This window comes from Camelus dromedarius, chromosome 14 (assembly GCF_036321535.1).
Source record: "Camelus dromedarius isolate mCamDro1 chromosome 14, mCamDro1.pat, whole genome shotgun sequence".
Classification (NCBI taxonomy): domain Eukaryota; kingdom Metazoa; phylum Chordata; class Mammalia; order Artiodactyla; family Camelidae; genus Camelus; species Camelus dromedarius.
Genome location: NC_087449.1, coordinates 17057080 through 17076013, shown reverse-complemented (window position 1 = coordinate 17076013; position 18934 = coordinate 17057080). Strand labels below are relative to the sequence as shown.

Genomic DNA, 18934 nt, shown 5'->3' with positions numbered 1-18934 from the left:
AATATATAATTTATTGCAGTTTTACTTATAGGCTGAACTAAAATAGTTACATCTAGTTCAGAATTCCGGTTGCTAAACCCGTTGACAACCTCATATGACATTCCATGGGGTCTGTTTTAAAAGAAGTTCTTCATCTTTACCCTGTCATGGCACTTACTATTTGTCTCTTATGTTCTTCAGTTCAGCACATCTAATCAAAATAGAGGATGATGTTTTCCAACTAAATGACAAGGTTTATGACATTGAATTTTAGCACACACACATACATCAATTAGACTATGAAGAGTTTATAATAGTCACACTAAAACAAAAGGGTGCAGAAAGGTTGCAACCAAAAACAACGTAAAAAATATATAATGTGAAAATAACAAGAGTTCTGTCATGCTATTTTAATATTAAAGAAACATATAATAGAAATATATAATAGAAATTATATATAATTATAATAACATAGAATAGAATAGAATATATAATTATAATAGAAAATGCATAATTAGAGATGAGAAGCGGATTTTATGAAGTAAAAAGCTTAATTAATTTTTAATTTAATTTACATTTATTATCAGATGAAAATGTCAGAGAATGTATATGACATTTGAATACTATTATAAAGAAGCTTGAACTAACAACATATAGGAAATAATGTACACAGTAATTGAAAAATATTTATTTTAAAGTCCATATAGATCATAAAAATATACTGAAACATAAACAGAATCTCAAAAAATTTCAAAGGATTTAAATCATACATAGATTATTTTCTGATATTATTACAGTTTTTACATATAAACAAAAACATAACTGGAAAATTCCCATATGTTTGCTGATTTTTATTTTTAATGATGTTCTAAATACCCATGGAGAAATGAAATAGCCATGAGAATTAGAAAACATTTTAAACTTAATTGTGATAAAGACTTGCTGGAACTGTTTTAACTGTATTTAATGCTTTCAATGTCAAATATTATTAGAAAATAGCTCTGAAAACATAATGAATTAAGCATTCATTTCATGAAATAATAATAATTGAAAAAAAAAAAAAAACAGCAACATGAACCTCCAAAAACAACAAGAGTAATATAATACTAACTTTAGGAACAAAATTAGTAAAATAGAAAGAAATGCAGTGTAAAGACTCAACAAGCCAATTTGGAAAGGTATCCAGCTGATAAACTTGTGGCAAGACCAATGATAACAAAGAGAAAAGGAACAAATAATCAATATTTGTAATTACAAGAAGAAATAGCTCCACAGGTATTACAAAATAAAAACAAGTAAGGGAATATCATGCATATGTTTATACCAATAAACTAAAAACTACCTTCCCAGACTTTATTGAATTAAATCTACTGAAACTGACACAAGAAAAAGTGGAAAACATAAATACGCCAATTGCTGTTAAAGAACTCAAATCAATAATTTAAAACATTTCTAAAAGAAAACTCAATGCCTACATGGCATCACTGAGGTTACCTCAACTAAACAATCAATCAAGAATTAATTCCGATCTTACCCAAATTCCTCCAGAACTTAACCAATTACTCTTTAGGACAGCATAACCTTAATACCAAAACCCCCAAATGGCAGCAAAATATTAGTAAAAGGAAAGTTACAGGCCAACGCTTTGTGTTAACATAGATGGAAAAATCTTAGCAAATTAGCTCACCAAACCTAACAGCTTATTTGACTTAGTGTCATAGAAAGAATTACCATGACCAAGTTGTTTTTAAAAGGGAAACAAAATGGTAGTTTAACTTAGAAAATCAATCAATGAAAATTTCCAGGAGGAAACAGAATAGAAGGAGGGAGGGACAAACCACATGAGGCAATGCATTAGAGCAGAGGTTGACAAACTTCTCCTCTAAAGGTCAGATCGTAAATATTTCAGACTTGGTGGGTCATATGGTCTCTGTCCTAATCACTCAATTCAGCCATTGTAGCACAAAAGCATGCTACGTTCCAATAAAACTATATTCACAAAAATAAATAACAGGGTGGATTTGGCCTGAAAGCCAAAGTTTTCTAGCCACTGCATTAGAGGCTTTATTTACATTATTTAATTAATTCTAGCAACAACTTTTTTTGTGAACAATGAGCCAGAACAGATTATGTAATTTGTCCAAATCCACGAAACTAATTGTGATGAAGTCCTAGGCCTGCTTAACTCCACACAGGAGAAAGTGACAGCAAGAATACTATGGTCTATCTACTTTTGTGTTCCTTTATCATAATCCATTATTAGAAATCTGCAGCTTAATAAAATTTGCCCAAGTTCCTACCGAGAGTATTTAAATTTCTTTCTTATTAACAAAAGACCTCAAGTGCTTAACCATTGGTGCATGCCGATTTTATTGAATTAAAATCTCTCTCATTTCTGAATTTTCTGCTCTTTTAGAAAACTGTTGATCTGAAGAAGCTTTTATAACAATTCAGAAATTCAATTTATCTCCTGTTGTTCTTCCTTTTGGTCATCTTAATACAAAATACCAGCTAACTTAATAATTTAACTATCACAGGAAAGTAAATAGCCAATAAATATTGCTTGAGTTTTACATTTACACAAAACAAAACCATATTATGTAGTATTTAAGAAGTTGGATAAGCAGGAAGAAAGAAAGTGCATTTTATATAGGCTCAGAAATTATTATTTGTGAGATCAGAATCTTAGAGGAGGGGTTTGAATTTTTTAAATTGGGTTTATATATCTATGCCAATGAATGAAAGGCATATGAAAATAGATACTGAATAAATCTGAACAGTATCAAAGCAAAATAGCTGCTAAACATACCATTATAAGTTGTACTCCACATCTCTTAGGTGACATGACATTCCTCTGTGAAACTGAAGGATGACATGTTGGAGTTAATAGCTCAGTTAACCCAGTGAAGAGAAGAGGTAATCCAGGAACTTGTGAGAGCCAAAAGTCCCCAAACATTTAAAACTTATGGGCCTTGATATCTAAGCTATTACTATATATGAGGCCTTGGACAATTGAATTACTTTAAATCTTGATTTCCTAGTCTGTGAGTGAGGGATGCCCATAGGTTTTAAAGTTCAAATACTGTTATAATAGCAATGTCAGCTGAATCCACTAATTTCATCATTTTCTAGCTGTATTAATGACACTAAATTGTTTTTAGTTTCTTTGAGTTTGATTTTGGCTAAAGGGCATGGTTCATCCATCACTAGTGACTTAAGCTGAATGACAGGTGTGATAATAAAAAATTCACATCCTGGGCTGAGGTCTTTGGAACAAACCTTCATAAATAGAAATGATAACTTTATTAGTAAAAAATGAGATATTCACATATCAGTGTAACAGTGCTACTAGTGGAGTTAAGCAGTGGAAAGGATGAGTCTTCCCAGGAGTTGGGATAGAGTTGAAGATAAAATATATTCATTTGAAACCAGTGAAAGGCTGAGTTAAGAGTAAAGCCTCTTTCTGACTTACTTCACTTAGAATGACAATCTCTAGGTCCATCCATGTTGCTGCAAATGGCAGTTTTTATTCTTTTTTATGGCTGAATAGTATTGCATTGTATAAATATACCACTTCTTCTTTATCCAGTCATCTGTCTATAGACATTTAGGTTGTTTCCACGTCTTGGCTATTGTGTATCGTGCTTCTATGCACATTAGGGTACATGTATCTTTTCAAATTAGAGTTCCTTCCAGATATACGTCCAGGAGTGGAACTGCTGTACCATATGGTAGGTCTATTTTTAGTTTTTTGAGGAATCTCCACACTGTTTTCCACAGTGCCTGCACCAACCTGCATTCCCATCAGCAGTGTAGGAGGGTTCCCTTGTCTCCACAGCCTCTCCAGCATTTATTGTTCATGGACTTTTGAATGATGGCCATTCTGACTGGTGTGAGATGATACCTCCTTGTAATTTTGATTTGCACATCTCTGATAATTAGTGATATTGAGCATTTATTCATGTGCCTATTGGCATTTGTATGTCTTCATTGGAGAATTGCTTGTTTAGGTCTTCTGCCCATTTTTGTATTGGGTTGTTTGTTTTTTTATTGTTGTTAAGTTGTATGAGCTGTTTATATATTCTGGAAATTAAACCTTTGTCAGTTGCAACATTTGCAAATATTTTCTCCCATTCTGTAGGTTGTCATTTTGTTTTACTTATGGTTTCCTTTGCTGTGCAAAAGCTTATAAGTTTAATTAAGTCCCATTTGTTAATTTTTCTTTTATTTCTATTGCCTTGGTACACTGCCCTAGGAGAACATTGCTAAGATTTATGCCATAGAATGTTTTGCTTATGTTTTCTTCTAGGAGGTTTATCATGACTTGTCTTATATTTATTTAAGTCTTTAAGTCATTTTGAGTTTATTTTTGTATATGATGTGAGGGAGTGTTCTAACTTTATTGATTTACATGCTGCTGTCCAGTTTTCCCAACACCACTTGCTGAACGGACTTTTCTCTAAGTGAAGTAAGCCAGAAATAGAAAGAAAAATGTCATCTGATGTCACTCATATGTGGAATAAAAAAAAAGAAAAAAAGAGGCCGCTAATGAACTCATCTACAAAACAGAAACAAACTCGCCAACATAGTAAACAATCTTCTGGTTACTGGGGGAAAGGGCATAGGAAGGGATAAATCTGGGATTTTGAGATTTGCAAATATTAGTCACTATATATACAAATAGATTTAAATTTTTTCTTCTATATAGCACAGGGAATTACATTCACTATCTTGTAATCACCTTTAATGAAAAAGAACATGAAAACAAATATATGTATGTATATGCATGACTGGGACATTGTGCTGAAAACCAGAAATTGACACGTTGTAACTAACTGTACTTCAATCTAAAAAAAATAAAAGAGTAAAGCTTGTGGCCAGGCTTTTTAAAGAGCAGTATTAATGAGGACCTATACCAAGATTATAGAAGAAATGATGGTATATATTATCCAAGCAGGTCACAGATAATTATATTTAAAATTATATTTAAAAAGTATATATATACATATCTGTTAATAACTAAATATTTTGGTGTAATGAAAAGCTACAATATACTTATATCAGTGAGAAGAACTTGATCTCACACTTCCTAGGTAGTGCAGTGTAAAATGAAACTTAGTTCTAAGAGATTTGTTTGTTGTCTGATATTACGTGTTTTTGTTTATATGGTTAATGGTGATTAAATACAAGTAGTTTTCCAGTTCTGTGAACTCAGGAAACTCGGACTAGGTAGTATTAACACAGTTATGTGTTTAATCCATGCTAAGTGTCCTGTTAAGCACTTTATATGCATTATCTCCTTTGATTCTTAAAATGTCTTACTTTACGTAGGTACTTTGTTCCCATTTTATTGCTGAACAGACTTGGGAGCGGGTATTACGGAGCTGAATTACCTTGCCTGAGACCACACCGCTGGTGTTTAATCCAGACATTTCCGACTGCCAGGCCCAAACTCTAACCAATGTACTCTATTACTGTAAGTGGCTCATTATTTCAGACATGCTGGCACTTTAACAATTTACATATTTCACAAGAATTTTTGTGGCTGCTATTGTATTATGTAGATGAAGGGAAAACAGTTTCTGATTAAAACAATGGAGCGAGCCCCACTTGGCTGATATTAGTAAGTCATGCCAGGTGAGCTTGGTTCACCTCGCTGTCACAGTGGCCTCAACTGAAATGTAATCCTTTACTGGGCAAAATATTATATAATTTAAATATGTCTGGAGAAAACCTATTAAAAGGTGAATTATTATAAAAGAACAGAAATTCTTTTTCCTCTTACTGTTCCTCTTTTAACAAACTGTCACACTAAACTTAACCATTCCTCCAAAACATGAAACTAAGCCCTTTTGAGCAATTTCAGACATTTCCACAAATGAATAGACATAGCAACGTGTCATGAAATCTTGCCAATTTACAATGCCTACATTACTTCACGATAATATATTTCTTTATTTAAGACCTACTTTATTGCCTCTTTACAATTTTCAGTGTGGATTTCTCTCCCCATTATAAAAAAGCAGTAATGTGAAAAGAAAGGTGTCAGCTAAAGCACAGGTTGTAAAGGTTCCAGTTTCCAGTGAGCATAACAAACCACACCGATCACAGCTCTGTGTGGCGAAAATCCTCTGTAAAATTACTTTTTGCATATGTTTAAATATTATTCACAATGGGAAATCTTTCCTGTAGAAATGCTTTAAAATAATATGGCTGACTGTTACCATGTAAATGCTTTTTTTTTTTTTCTTTTAACATAGCCTTTTATAATCCTTTTCCATGTGAGTTGTCTCTTGGTAAAAATGAACAAAATACAAAATTCAGGATAATTTTATCATTCGCATTAGCAAGAGAACAATGGCAAGTGGCTTTGAACTGCTCTTCCATCTGGCATTTCAGTTACTGTTTAGATTAATAGGTACAATAGGAGTCGAAATTTCTGGGCCAGAGTTTAATGGTGCTCAGCACTGCTCCTTTCTGAAAGGACCCATCCACCTGTGGACAAAGGCTTCTGTCTGTTACCATGGCCCTGAATAAAGTGACTGATGAGCATGTGAGTCTGTTTTAAGTTGCAAAAAGGAAGAACTTAAATTCCAGTTAACTACGCTGTCTCTTCCTGATACGAATTATGCCAGCTGAGATAATCAATAACTTATCAGGCTGCCGAGAGCCCATTAGCATGTGGTTAACATGCTTGTGTTCACGGCAGTATTCTTCAGTGTGGAAAGTGGCCCTTTGGTATAACATACTTCGATAGTGTAAGCTCAATAATAATAACTCTTGTTTAACAAGATATTAGATTGACTCTTATAAATTAGAAGATTGTTTTCATGATCTATGTAATCTACTCTGTTAATAAAAATAGAACTGAAGGCTCTTGGCACAATTCACTTCTCAATTCTACTGTCAAGTGGGGCTCTAAATATAAGGAATCAGGCTTGCCCAATTAATCACAGCCCTGAACAGTGTGTCTACCTGAAGAGAATGTAAAACCACTGCTATTAGAAAGTTTAATTGAAGCCCTTGGGCTAAATTAAAAAGCTTTTCAAATACAGAGATTATTGTCCAGTAATAGCAAAACACAATTATGTTTTTTTCATGGAATTTTAGGGAATTATTTTCAGAAGAAAAGAAATTGAGCAATTTGCTAAATAATTTGAAGGGAGTTGAATCTTATCACTGTCACATTTTTAGCATAAATAAGAAAATGGCAAGAAGAAATAGAAACAGTGCAATGAGAAGTGTTTGAGATCCTAAGATTTTCATTTGCATCCTCTGAGTGACAAAGACAAGGTTTTGCATCTGGTGTCTGTGCACTAACGGGATTTTCCACTGTCTACTCCTTAAATACAATTCTGATTGTGCAGCCTTAAGAAAGAACAGCTACGTGAATGAGCAGGATGCAGTATCTCATGTACTGTTCCCACTTTGGGATTGTCATATTGCATCTGTGGGATTGAATCTTTTAAGGAGTTGTCAAATTTAATTGGCGAATTTGCACAGTTCTGGTTTACTGGATATATCACACCACCAAGATCTTTTTTCTTTTATCACTTTATGTTAACTCCGTGATTTAAATATTGCCATCTGTGAACAAAGCCTACAGAATTAAGGAAACAGCTTTAGTAAATTAAAATCTTAACTGATGCATAATTTGAAGATTTTACCATTGCTGATTTGATATTTGGTGTATTTATCTTTTCTCATGGCAGGTATTGTATTTTGTATATGTTCTGTATTGCAGAATGCCCTATAAACACTTCCATATATTTAAAGACAGTAAAAAAGAAGAACAAAATCTATAATATCAACAACAGATACGCAATCCTTTTAAGAATAAGGACAAATGCTTCAAAGAAATGCTCTAAATGAAATCCAAATTTTTCTCCTACCTATGAATCCTGCATTGCCTGAGACCTAACACTCTATCTCTCATTCCACCGATTAAATTTGCTTTCAATGCCTTACACATAAAAAGCTTTCCTGTTTTGTTTGTTTGTTTGTTTTAATATCTATAGCTTCTCTTCTGGTCTTGGCTTAAATGCAATTTCCACGAAAGGTACAGAGGACCTTTCCAAACATCCTACGATTCCCCCTCCAGTTATTCCCCAAAGTTTTTCCTTCAAGCAGTTATCAAAGATTACAATCTTCTATTTAAAATTTGGTTTCTTTGCATATTATATGTTTACTCACAGGATGTGCACTGCATAAGGACAGGGACAATAATTTTGTTTTGCCTGTTTTTTGTTTACTTGTTTCTGTCATACAGACCCCACATCTAGCAGAGATAGCAGCTGTAGTGGAAGTAGTTGTGATAGGAAGAGAGGGAGGATTAGAAGGAAGAATAATAAAATTATGAATTTTATTATTGAATAATTTTATTTATTCATAATTATTATTATGAATAATTTTATTCATTATTGAATAATGAAATTAATACATTTAATAGCTAAGATTTTCTAAGCTTTTTATGCCAAGCACCATGTAAGGATATTTGTACCATCTCATTTAGTTATTAAAGCAATCATGATGGTAGAAGCTATTATTATCTAAAGTTGGCAGAGGGAGACTGAGGCTTAAGAGAGGTGAAGTAATTTATTCAGGATCATCAAATTAATTAAGTTGGTGCCAGAATTCAAAATCCTGGACATCCCACTCCAGAGCTCACATGAAAGAACTTGTTAAATGAATGGGTGGAAATGTGAATAAAATAGGGAAGTAGAAAGGAAGGAAACAAGGGAGGAAGGAAGGAATAGAGAAAGAGAGAAAGAAAGAAGGAAAGAGACATGTTACCTAGAGTAATGGATGACATGCTGAAAATTTTTATCTTCATGAATTTAGACCAGTCAAATACTTAGCAGGTTTAATAACCTACCTTTTTAAACTGTAGGTTCTGAGAATGAGAGGTTGTAAGGCTTGACAAATAATGGTTTCAGGTGAAATAATATTCTTAATATGTGTAGTTATCTTTGTTAACAGTGACCATCATAGATCACTTTTGAAAATCAACATTGTGAATGATATACCTACCAATAAAGCGACTGCAGCTATTTCCCTAAGCCCTGATGGATGGAACATTTCAGCCCAGACATGAGGAATACAATGATAACAAATACTACTATTGAATTAGTGTTTATATGTGTCCATTTTGCACTGAGCACTTTACTTCTGCGTGTTCTCCTTTAATTCTCATACAGTCCTAGGAGGTGAGCACAGAATCACAAGGCTGACGAGATTTGAACTGGGATTCAGATACAGACATTCTGATTCCAGATCTATAGCCCTTAAGAAGTCACTCTCCGTGGCCTTGATCATTTCTGTGTGAAGTTGGAAGCTATGGAAACAGAGGGTTTGTAAGAATTTGTGAAGTTCATATGTAGGCATTATACCTTCATCATCTGAATGAATCCTCACAACTTGCAACTTTTTTTATTTGACAAGTGGGAAAACAAAACTCCTAGAAGTTAAGTAATCTGCTGAAGTTTCCCCTAGCTATAAATGGCAGAACTAGGATTTGATCCCAGGCTTGTATGTTTACCAAGCCCACCCTCATTTTATAAAGAAGCCACAATGTTACCTGGAGCTTACTGCCTACTGTAGCCATTAACAGAGAGGAGAATCAGCATGGCTTGCTATAGTGTTCCTGGTCTCCAGTTGAATTATTTGAATGATAATTCTGGCTTAATTCTAAATAGCTGAAACATTTTAATTCACTCTGTTGAAAATGGTTATTTTCTTTAGATACCTGATGTATCCAAGTGCAGGAACTGCTGTGTAATGATGGGGATGCTACGCCAGCATCATCCTCAAGAACAGACTCTTCTCCAGGATTGGAAAATTGCATCTTAAAGGTAAAAAAAAAAAAGCTTCACTTCGAATATGCTCATCCCAAAATATATATAAATACAGTCATTATTTTAACAACTTAATACTCATATATTGATAATGACGTACCAGTTGAAACAAGACTTTTGAAAGATAGGAATATATAAGCACTGCTCTGTAAATGTGGAATCTGACCAAAATCTTTTTTATAACTAAAGTCCTATAGTATTATGAAATGGATGTAAACTAAGTAATAATGAATAATTGTTTATTGAGCAGTTTATATAATATACCATGAGGTGATTAAATAATTAGATCTGGAGCTATGATTATTTGAAGATAATTAATGGTATAAAAAAGGAAGTGTCATGTGCTGAACATATGCAGATTTCTGTCTAAGCATTGTTTAAAGACTTTTCTCATCATCTTGGATGTCAGAATAACACCAATTTCATAATCTAATGGAGAAAGCACTGAAGTAGAATGCTTATAACGTCCGTAGACCTCAGCAGCCATCATGATCTTAGCAACTGGCTCAGCGCAGTGGGATAGAAAGATGATGCACAATCCTGAGTTTTCTCCATTAGATGGGGAGAGAGAAATAGAGCTTACACCCAACATTCTAGTGAATTACCCACGGGAAAAGAGGGAAGTGACTCTTAGCACCACACATGGCTCTGTGGGATTTGGAGAAGTCATATAACCCTGAGAATTCTCCCCAGAAGGGAGTGAGGGGAGTGGAACATACACAGTCATAAAAAAAAGATTTGAGAGACTTGCACAGTCTCTCACCAGATGAATTTGTGGAGGTCTTTCCCGGCAAAGCCAGTCCATGAAGACTGGAACAGATGGCCACTCCTTCATGTGCACAGACACCAATAGAAATCCACAAGAAACATAAAGAATCAGGAAAAAAGTAATTAACAGCAACCAACCCTAAAGAAATGGAGATCTATGAATTGCCTGAAAATAATTAAAAATAATTGTCTTAAAGAAGCTCAGTGAGCTACAAGAGAGTACAGATAGACAACTAAACAAAATCAGAATATCAACAAAGTGAAACTATAAAAATGAACCAAACAGAATTCTGGAGCTGAAGAATATAATAACTGAACTGAAAAATTCAATAGAGAGCTTCACTAGCAGGCTTGATCAAGCAGAAGAAAGAAATCAGTGAACTTATAGACAGGTCACTTGAAATTATTCAATCAGAAGAATAAAAAGGGAAAAAAGAGCACAATAGCATGCCTAAGTTAGAGAAACAGAGAGCAGCAATGTTACACAATCATAACTCACATATTCAAGGCTGTATTTCTGGAGAACAAGTCTTTCCATAAAATATTAATTAGTGAAGACTTATTACCACAAGGGACTAGGAAATAAGAACCATGGATCAGAAAAAGATATTCCAAGAAAATCAGACTCACCAAAATAATCTAGATTCAGAACTGTTTCTAAAGCCAAGGTGCATCTCAATTATTATGAGTTTCCTAGACAGGAGGTGGATATTACCTTTATAGTTCATTTTATATAATTATCTGAAATATATGTAGTATTCATGATACCGTTTTATTTATCCATTCCCAATAAATTTTTATGTGAGTATGACAAATTCCAAATTAAAGAATAAAGTTTTGTTTTAGTCAGATTCTGATCATGTTAGATTGCATCTAAATATTAAAGCCTACAGTGAATATAACTAAGAATATTTCTGTTTTCAGGTATGCAAGGAAAATTCTCAAATGACAGACCTATCATCTAAAATATTAACTAACAGATAAGTTGTTACAAATGGTATTCAGTTGGATTTACATTGTGGAATAGTGTAAATAAAAACTAGTACTATGTTTTAAATAATGAAGCATCCTTTAAAAAGTCATAGATTTCTTTTAAATGACATCTTAGAATCAGTGATGCCTTAATAATCACTCACAACCTGATTCATAATATTAAGTTTCCACTTTATTTGACCTTAAAGCTTCCCCATTATTCAGGCTTTGATTTTTTTTAAGAATATGATTTTCTTTTTTGTGGATGAAATAATCTGAAAATAATGAGTGAATTATTATCTGAAGTTTGAAAGACCCTTCCTTAGGGGGGAAAAACCCCGTTTCAAACACTGTATTACCCATGAAACTTTCTCAAATTTTTTGAACCAGAAATAATATAATTTTATTTTAATCCTTAGCTTTGAAGTCAATCATTGCTTCAGATTAGCGCAAAATAAAGTGGGTGGGCCGGAGACGAAAAACCCACTATAATGTATGACATCTTCATTTTTGCATAACCTGAAATTATCACATACATTGAAGATGTTTAAGCTGTGCTCTGATCTGAGTTTATATCTACCTATATCCTTTCAATATGAAATGAAGAATAAAGCTTCTAACTCCTATCACTTACCAGTTACATAGAGAGACAACTTATACTTTGTCACCACCCTTCAATTTCCTCATGTATCAATATTATATCACTATAATATTACTTCCCAAACATAATTGGCACATGGTTAACACTCACTAATGGAAGTGATGGTCAAAACTATCATTTTATACTTTCTTCTTTTGAACTCTCGTAACACTTTCTGGCGTTAGGACAGAGCTCCTGTTTTACTCGCCTGTGTATCCTAAGCACCTTGAGGCTTTCAGTGAGGACGTGATGCAGCTTGGTGTATATAGTGCAGTGGTTCTCAGACATCAGCATGAATCCGAATCACCAGGAGAGCTCATTAAAAAGCAGCCTCCTGAGTTGCATCCTTACGTTTTCTGATTAGTAGGTTTCTGGTGAGGTCTGATAATTTGTATTTCTTACAAATTCCTAAGTGATGCTGATGCTGTTGGTCTGCAGTTTGAGAATATTTATATATGGCAAAAAATTAAATTGACATTGGAGTCAAATATACTAGCAGGAAGTATTACAGGTAAAGAAGGTGACCATTCGGTGTTAAATCCACTTTTCTTAGAAACTCAGTGAATGAGCTGCGCCTTCCCCAGTCCTAAGACTGGACGGCACGTGACACCCCCACACCTCACTCCACAGTGGCAACTCTTGCTCCTCTGTCCGTCTCCTGACTTTTGATAGCTAAGTAGGAGTGTTGCTTGTAATCCCCAATCAACCCAAATCCCTGCTCTGCCCTTCTATCCTCCAGTCCCCTGATGAGACTTTTCCTCATTTCTCATTTCTCAATTCTTCTCTTTTCAACTCAGAGTTAACACTCAACATGATGCTGGCTCAGGAGCTGCTCCCCGCTCAGAGGCTATATTATCCCTGTCACTGTGCCAGGTACTGCGCTTTGGTGAATAAAACTCATTTTCGAAAAGTATATAGTCCAGTGAATTCAAGAGAAAGGTAAAGCTTATGTAAATAAATGTGAGGATTTTCCGTACAACGACATTTGACGTGAGGAGAGATCCCAGAAAGAAAGTAAAGAGAAATAACACACTGCACTTAAGGACAGACACTGAGAAGGAAACCACATTTCTTTAGAAGGAAGAAGGCGGTGTACCTAACAGCACCACAGTACTAACTGCTATACCTGTTAGCCATGCCGATTTTAAAAAATCTTTTAAAAGGTTCATGGCCAAAATCGCCTGTAACTATTTTGAGAAAATTTAAGATTTACTGAAGACTGTTTGGAATACAGACATCGCAATGCTGTTTCTCTCCTATCACATGAAAATGAGCTCAGCTCGGTCAGAGAACCCATAGTTTTAAATTCATCATTTCACTGTCTACTTATGACTGTACAATAAAAATGTTCTCATATGGGGGGTGTTTTCACTTTCCTGTTTCGCAAAAATTCTTAACCGAGTTATCAACAGACCAAAGGCTGACATATTTTGATTTGTATTTTACAGGCCTCTATATTAGAGCACATATACATATGAACAGTAATAAAAAGGATTTTACTGCTTCTGGTTTTCCTTACTACCATTTTCTTAAAAAAAAAAAAAAAAAGCCCAACATAATTGTAGCTGTTCACTCAAAAAGGTTTGGAGATAGTAATATCCAGTGAAATGAGGCAGACATACCAACAAAGGGAAAAAAAAATCACATCTTCAAAGAACTGGCAGGAAACATATTAATGAATTATTTGTTTTGAAGGTCCCAGTGCCTTAAGGCATGTTCAGGATCCAGACCTAAAAGCAATGTGCTTTTGAAAAACTAGAAGTGACAGGATGAAATCTCGATGGCTTATCACTGCGGAGAACAGGTGCCTGCCACCTCTTTCATTACACTGACACACATTCTGCACTGTTCATCAACCTTATTCTTTTCTTCTCTAGCCTAACCTTTTGGTGACAGTAAACATGACTTGACAGAGGGTCCAACACAGAAATTACATGATCTTTAACCTTTTTCTAATTTGTGACAGGTTTGGGACACATCTGGACTAATCCATCAGGGAGGAAAAATGTCTTTGGAATTATAATGACAGTGATCTTCAAGAGCAAACCATCATATGTGTAGGTAAAGTCTTTTCCAGTTTAAATCTAAATGAACAGAAAAATTGTAATTTTCTACCTAAAGAAGTTCATTGACTTACAGTGAAAGGAAACTTTGCCATCAAATGAAAGGCAAAAATAGTTCAGCATACATTTTTAAAATGCTTACATAGCAAAAATATATCCTGGAAAATAGATTATAAATTAATTCTTATGACTTTAATATTAAATAGAGCTATGTGTGTAACTGAGAAAACAAAGATACTATAGACATGTGGAACTTAGGCATTTGCAAAGTTGGAACGGTTGATAAAAATATATGTTGATATAAATATATCTGTAAGTGAAAATGTCCTTATAAATGAAGAGCATTTTAACTATTTATAACTGCAAAAATTTGATAAAAAAATATGCAGCTAAATGCTGATGCAGCTATTACCTAGTTGTGAAATAAAAGGGAAGAAATATTTTCAGTTGTAAACATTTAAAGTTCCCTTGTGCTCTGGAGCGGAGGACTGGTGTTTTTTAATCTCTTTTTTTATCAGGCAATTTTATATAAGAATAATCATATTCTGAACTAGAAAAAGACATGAAAATCCAGCCCAGTAATCTCTTAGCAAAAGTAGAGAAAATGAGGCACTTTGCCTCTATTAAACACAGTGCATGTTTTGATACGTTTACTCACATGGCTTATGACTTTATACGTTGAACAACCAAACCACAGTATCCCACACGGTTAAGGAAAATTTCCCTGTCCCTCATACTTCTCTCCATTTTGCCTGGCTTTCCCAGGTGACTAAAGAAAAAGCAGACAGTCTCTGCTGTCTTATATCCCAAGATAATTGAAATCTCTTCATTTACTTTATTAGGATAAAGTTCCTACATGTATGATTCCAATAAAATTTTAGTAATGATTTGAATGGTGAATGGAGATCATACTCAAGCCACTTAGCAATTTGCCACCAGTATATGCCACAAAAATATATTCCTAATGTGTAAAACCCTTGGTGGAGATGCTCTGCCCACCCTAAAATAAATTTTAGCCGCAATTATTCCCTGGAGCCAAAATGTTAAGGTGTTCTTACTATTAGATATAGTAGAATTAGTAGTGATCCATTTGAACAATACTGACTAAATGACTAAGTTATTTTTCCAAAAATAGAAATAAAGATGACAACTGTGATCATGAGATACTATCCATCCATCCATCTATCATTCAGTTCACTGTGTTCCTCGGCTCATTTCTAAAAAATGATTTAAGGATGTATTTTGTAAGTACGTATTTTGGGCTTCAAGTTATACTACTCAGTTTCAAATGAAGGCTTTGTTTTGATTCTGGGATTCACCTAACATTAGGATGCCAGATAGCAAGTACACGTGGAGATTTCTAAATTAGATTGAGTTTAAAAAAGTCTCTTTTATTCCATTAGCCAGAAGTAATGTAATATGTATTTGTAAAATAATGTACTTACTGCATTTTAAAAATGAAAATGACTTTCTAATTAATTACTTTCCTCTAATTTTTGACTTCTAGGATATAGTGAGGAATATTTCTACTTAGCTAAAAATTCAGTTTAAAAATCAGTATCCAGTCCATAGAGTAGTGAAAGATTTTCATTTGTAAAAATATCCTCATAAAGTATTCTTAAAGATGTGTAGGTTCTGCGCATGTGGGAAGCCCAGTGGAAAGCAACTGGGGAGGTAGTGGGGTAAATATCCAGGATAACAGCAAGAGATCAAGAGATAGGAAAATGTTGGCATTTTGCCTAGAACTTATCCTGAGGTGTTTACAGAAAATGTAGCCGACTCGCATGATTGGTCATGGATTATGGAGTAATACCAAGAGGTTGGCTGGGGATTGTGTAGTGACCAGCACTTTGGTGACAATATCAGCTTCATATTTGGGGAAATCCAGAGTTTCCAAATGAATCGACTCATCTGGGGACTTGAGAACACCCAAGTAAATTCCACGTGGGTCTGGGCATTTGTGTTGGGGTCACTTTTCTAAACCTGGTTCAGAACTGCTCATAGTGTTGGCACAGATGAGAAGAATGTAGATAAGATTTAGTACTTCTCTTATTCCCTCCATGATTGTCATTTGACACTTTAAGCCATTCCAAATAAGCACCCCTCCCAAGTAAAACTAGTATCTTTGCCAAACAAACGTATCTTCAAGATGGTCCTTTAAACCTAAGTTTCTACAACAATTTCACTTTCTGGTATATCTGAAGGCAATAAAGTCAGTATCCTGAAGAGATAACTGCACCTCCGTGTTCATAGCAGCATTTTTACAATAGCCCAGGCATGGAAGCAACCTAAGTTGACTGCAGAAAGAAAATGTGTTGTAAATGTAGACATACATGGAATACTATTCATCCATTAAAATAAAAGTAGGAAATCCTGCCATTTGCAGCAACATGGATGGACCTTGAGGGCATTATGCCAAGTGAAATATGTCAGACAGGGAAAGACAAATACTATATGATCTCACTTATATATGGAATCTAAAAAAATAGGCTCATGGAAACAGATCAGATGAGTGGTTGCCAGAGGTGGTGAGCAGTGTGGAAATTATGAAAACAGTCTAAAAGTACAAACTTCCAGTTATAAGATAAATAAGATCTGGGGATGTAATGTACAGCATGATGACTATAGTTAATAATACTGTGTTGTATATTTGAAAGTTGCTAACAGAGTAAATCTTAACCATTTTCATCACAAGGAAAAAATTTAACTATGTGAGGTGACAGATATTAACTGATTGTAGTAATCATATATATCTATAATAAAATTATATGTATAGATATATATATATAAATCATTGTGTTGTATACCTTAAATGTTCACAGCATATGTCAATTATATCTCAGTAATCCTGGGGAAAAAATAAACCTATGTTGCTCCTTCATAGAAATTCTGAAGCTTTCAACAATGGTACAAAATAGGTGCTCAAGAAATATTTGTTGACCGAATAAAAGTGTTAATGAATGGGTGAAATGACTGTGGAGATACTGGGCCAAACTATAGGTCTCTAATTTACAATGATCCTCTTTTAAGTCTTAGAATTTTTCCTGGTGTTACGGTGAAAGTGTGAAGATAGAGCAGGAATGTGCTTATAAATGTTTTAACCAACAGCTGGCAAACCTGAGAGTTGATCAACCCAGCCATTTGAGCTGAATTCAGTTATGTGAGTCTTTTTTATATAGTGGTTAAGTTGATTTAGTCAACATAACATGCTTGACAATATTCAGAATTTGTTTTCAGGTGTCTAGCATCAGCAAAATTAAATCAGGAGTTTCCTAAAGAATTTCCAAAAGCTTTGAATAAGACCTTACATTGTTGCCTAAGAATAGATAAACAATGGCATTATTTCCTTCCTCAGGTACAGGAAAGAGAATTACTGAGTTTAGGATTAGAACAAGGGATACTGATATATAAAAATGGAAGGCAACACTACTTCATAGGAGGTAAGCCAAGTGACTGAGAAATCCTTAGTATTTCTGTTAATTGTAGTCTGCACAGCAAGAAGATTCGACAAGTACAATAGAGATTCTAGAACTAAGTCTTCCATAGATTCCACAAGCTTTGTAGTTGCTACTATAGCTCTTAAAATAGGAGAATATGCCTCATTTGCTAGACCATCAAAGCACCGTTAGTGTCTGATCAGAATATAAATGATCGAAAAGGAAAAGCTATGTGGTAATTAGGCAATCCTAAAGTTGGGCATTGTTGACCATTGAACTAATTTAACTTGCCCTTGCTAAAAGCTTCTCTCCCTTAAAAAAAGTTCAAGACCTGGAGATCAATTACATAAATGAGGTGAAATCTTAGAAAAATTTGACACACAATACCTTCAATAACCTTGCTAACTAATGATAAAAATTTCTGGAATTGATTTCAGAATTAAACTAGAAAAATTATAGATATGTACAATCCCTTAGAGGTTAGCAGTTTACCTTCTGGGGATATATTATATTCTCAATAGTGAGCTTTCGCTGGTAGAATTGCAATTTCTTTGAAGGCTTTATATCTCCTCTGAAGTAATGACTTAAATAAATAAATGCAAACAATTTTATAACTTTCTCTTTTGGGCTTCACCAAAGAACAGCCATATATTGCAAAAGAGGGAAGTCACAGGAAATTTTATAACCTTTAGGTCTTGATTGAGAGAAGCAGAAGAAGGCTTCTGTAAATCACTGATGTATAATAGACCCGGCACGTTGTTGATTTTCCCATGACAAGGCAGATAAATATTGACTGTTGTGATCTAGAGGGATAGTAGGGAGAAATAGCACAAGTATATAATGCTAAAGTAGATGTGTTTAGGTAGCACTGAGAATAAAATAATATTTGCTTTGGGGACCAGTGAGAAATAGATCACATTTTATTTACGGCACTAAGGTCTTGCACAAATCTATGTCCATGCATATTAGGTGTTTATTTCTTTTTTTTCCCTACAAGCAATGTGGGAATATTACAAGCACTAGTATTAAGAGTGAAAGGGTCTCTTTGTGAGAAATATTCCATAACAGAACCAGTCCTTCCCTTGCTTTGGACTTCAATGGATATTGGGTACGATTGGGCAAAGGCTCGGATAAGTTATTTATTACTTGAATGGGATCAGCCTCTAATATTTTTAAGATATCAGTGACTCTTGGCCCAAGGGTACCAGGGTCCTCAAGTAA

At 34.2% G+C, this 18934-nt stretch overlaps 1 long non-coding RNA gene across 1 annotated transcript in view; it reads left to right on the top strand.

Moving 5' to 3' along the window:
- The window catches only part of LOC116156916 (uncharacterized), a 127847-nt gene extending 113586 nt beyond the window's left edge, over window positions 1-14261 (top strand). The window contains exons 3-4 of the long non-coding RNA XR_004140870.2: window positions 9721-9830; window positions 14180-14261. This is a non-coding gene — a long non-coding RNA (uncharacterized LOC116156916). The remainder of the gene's footprint in view (window positions 1-9720; window positions 9831-14179) is intronic.
- Window positions 14262-18934: the final 4673 nt, after the last annotated feature.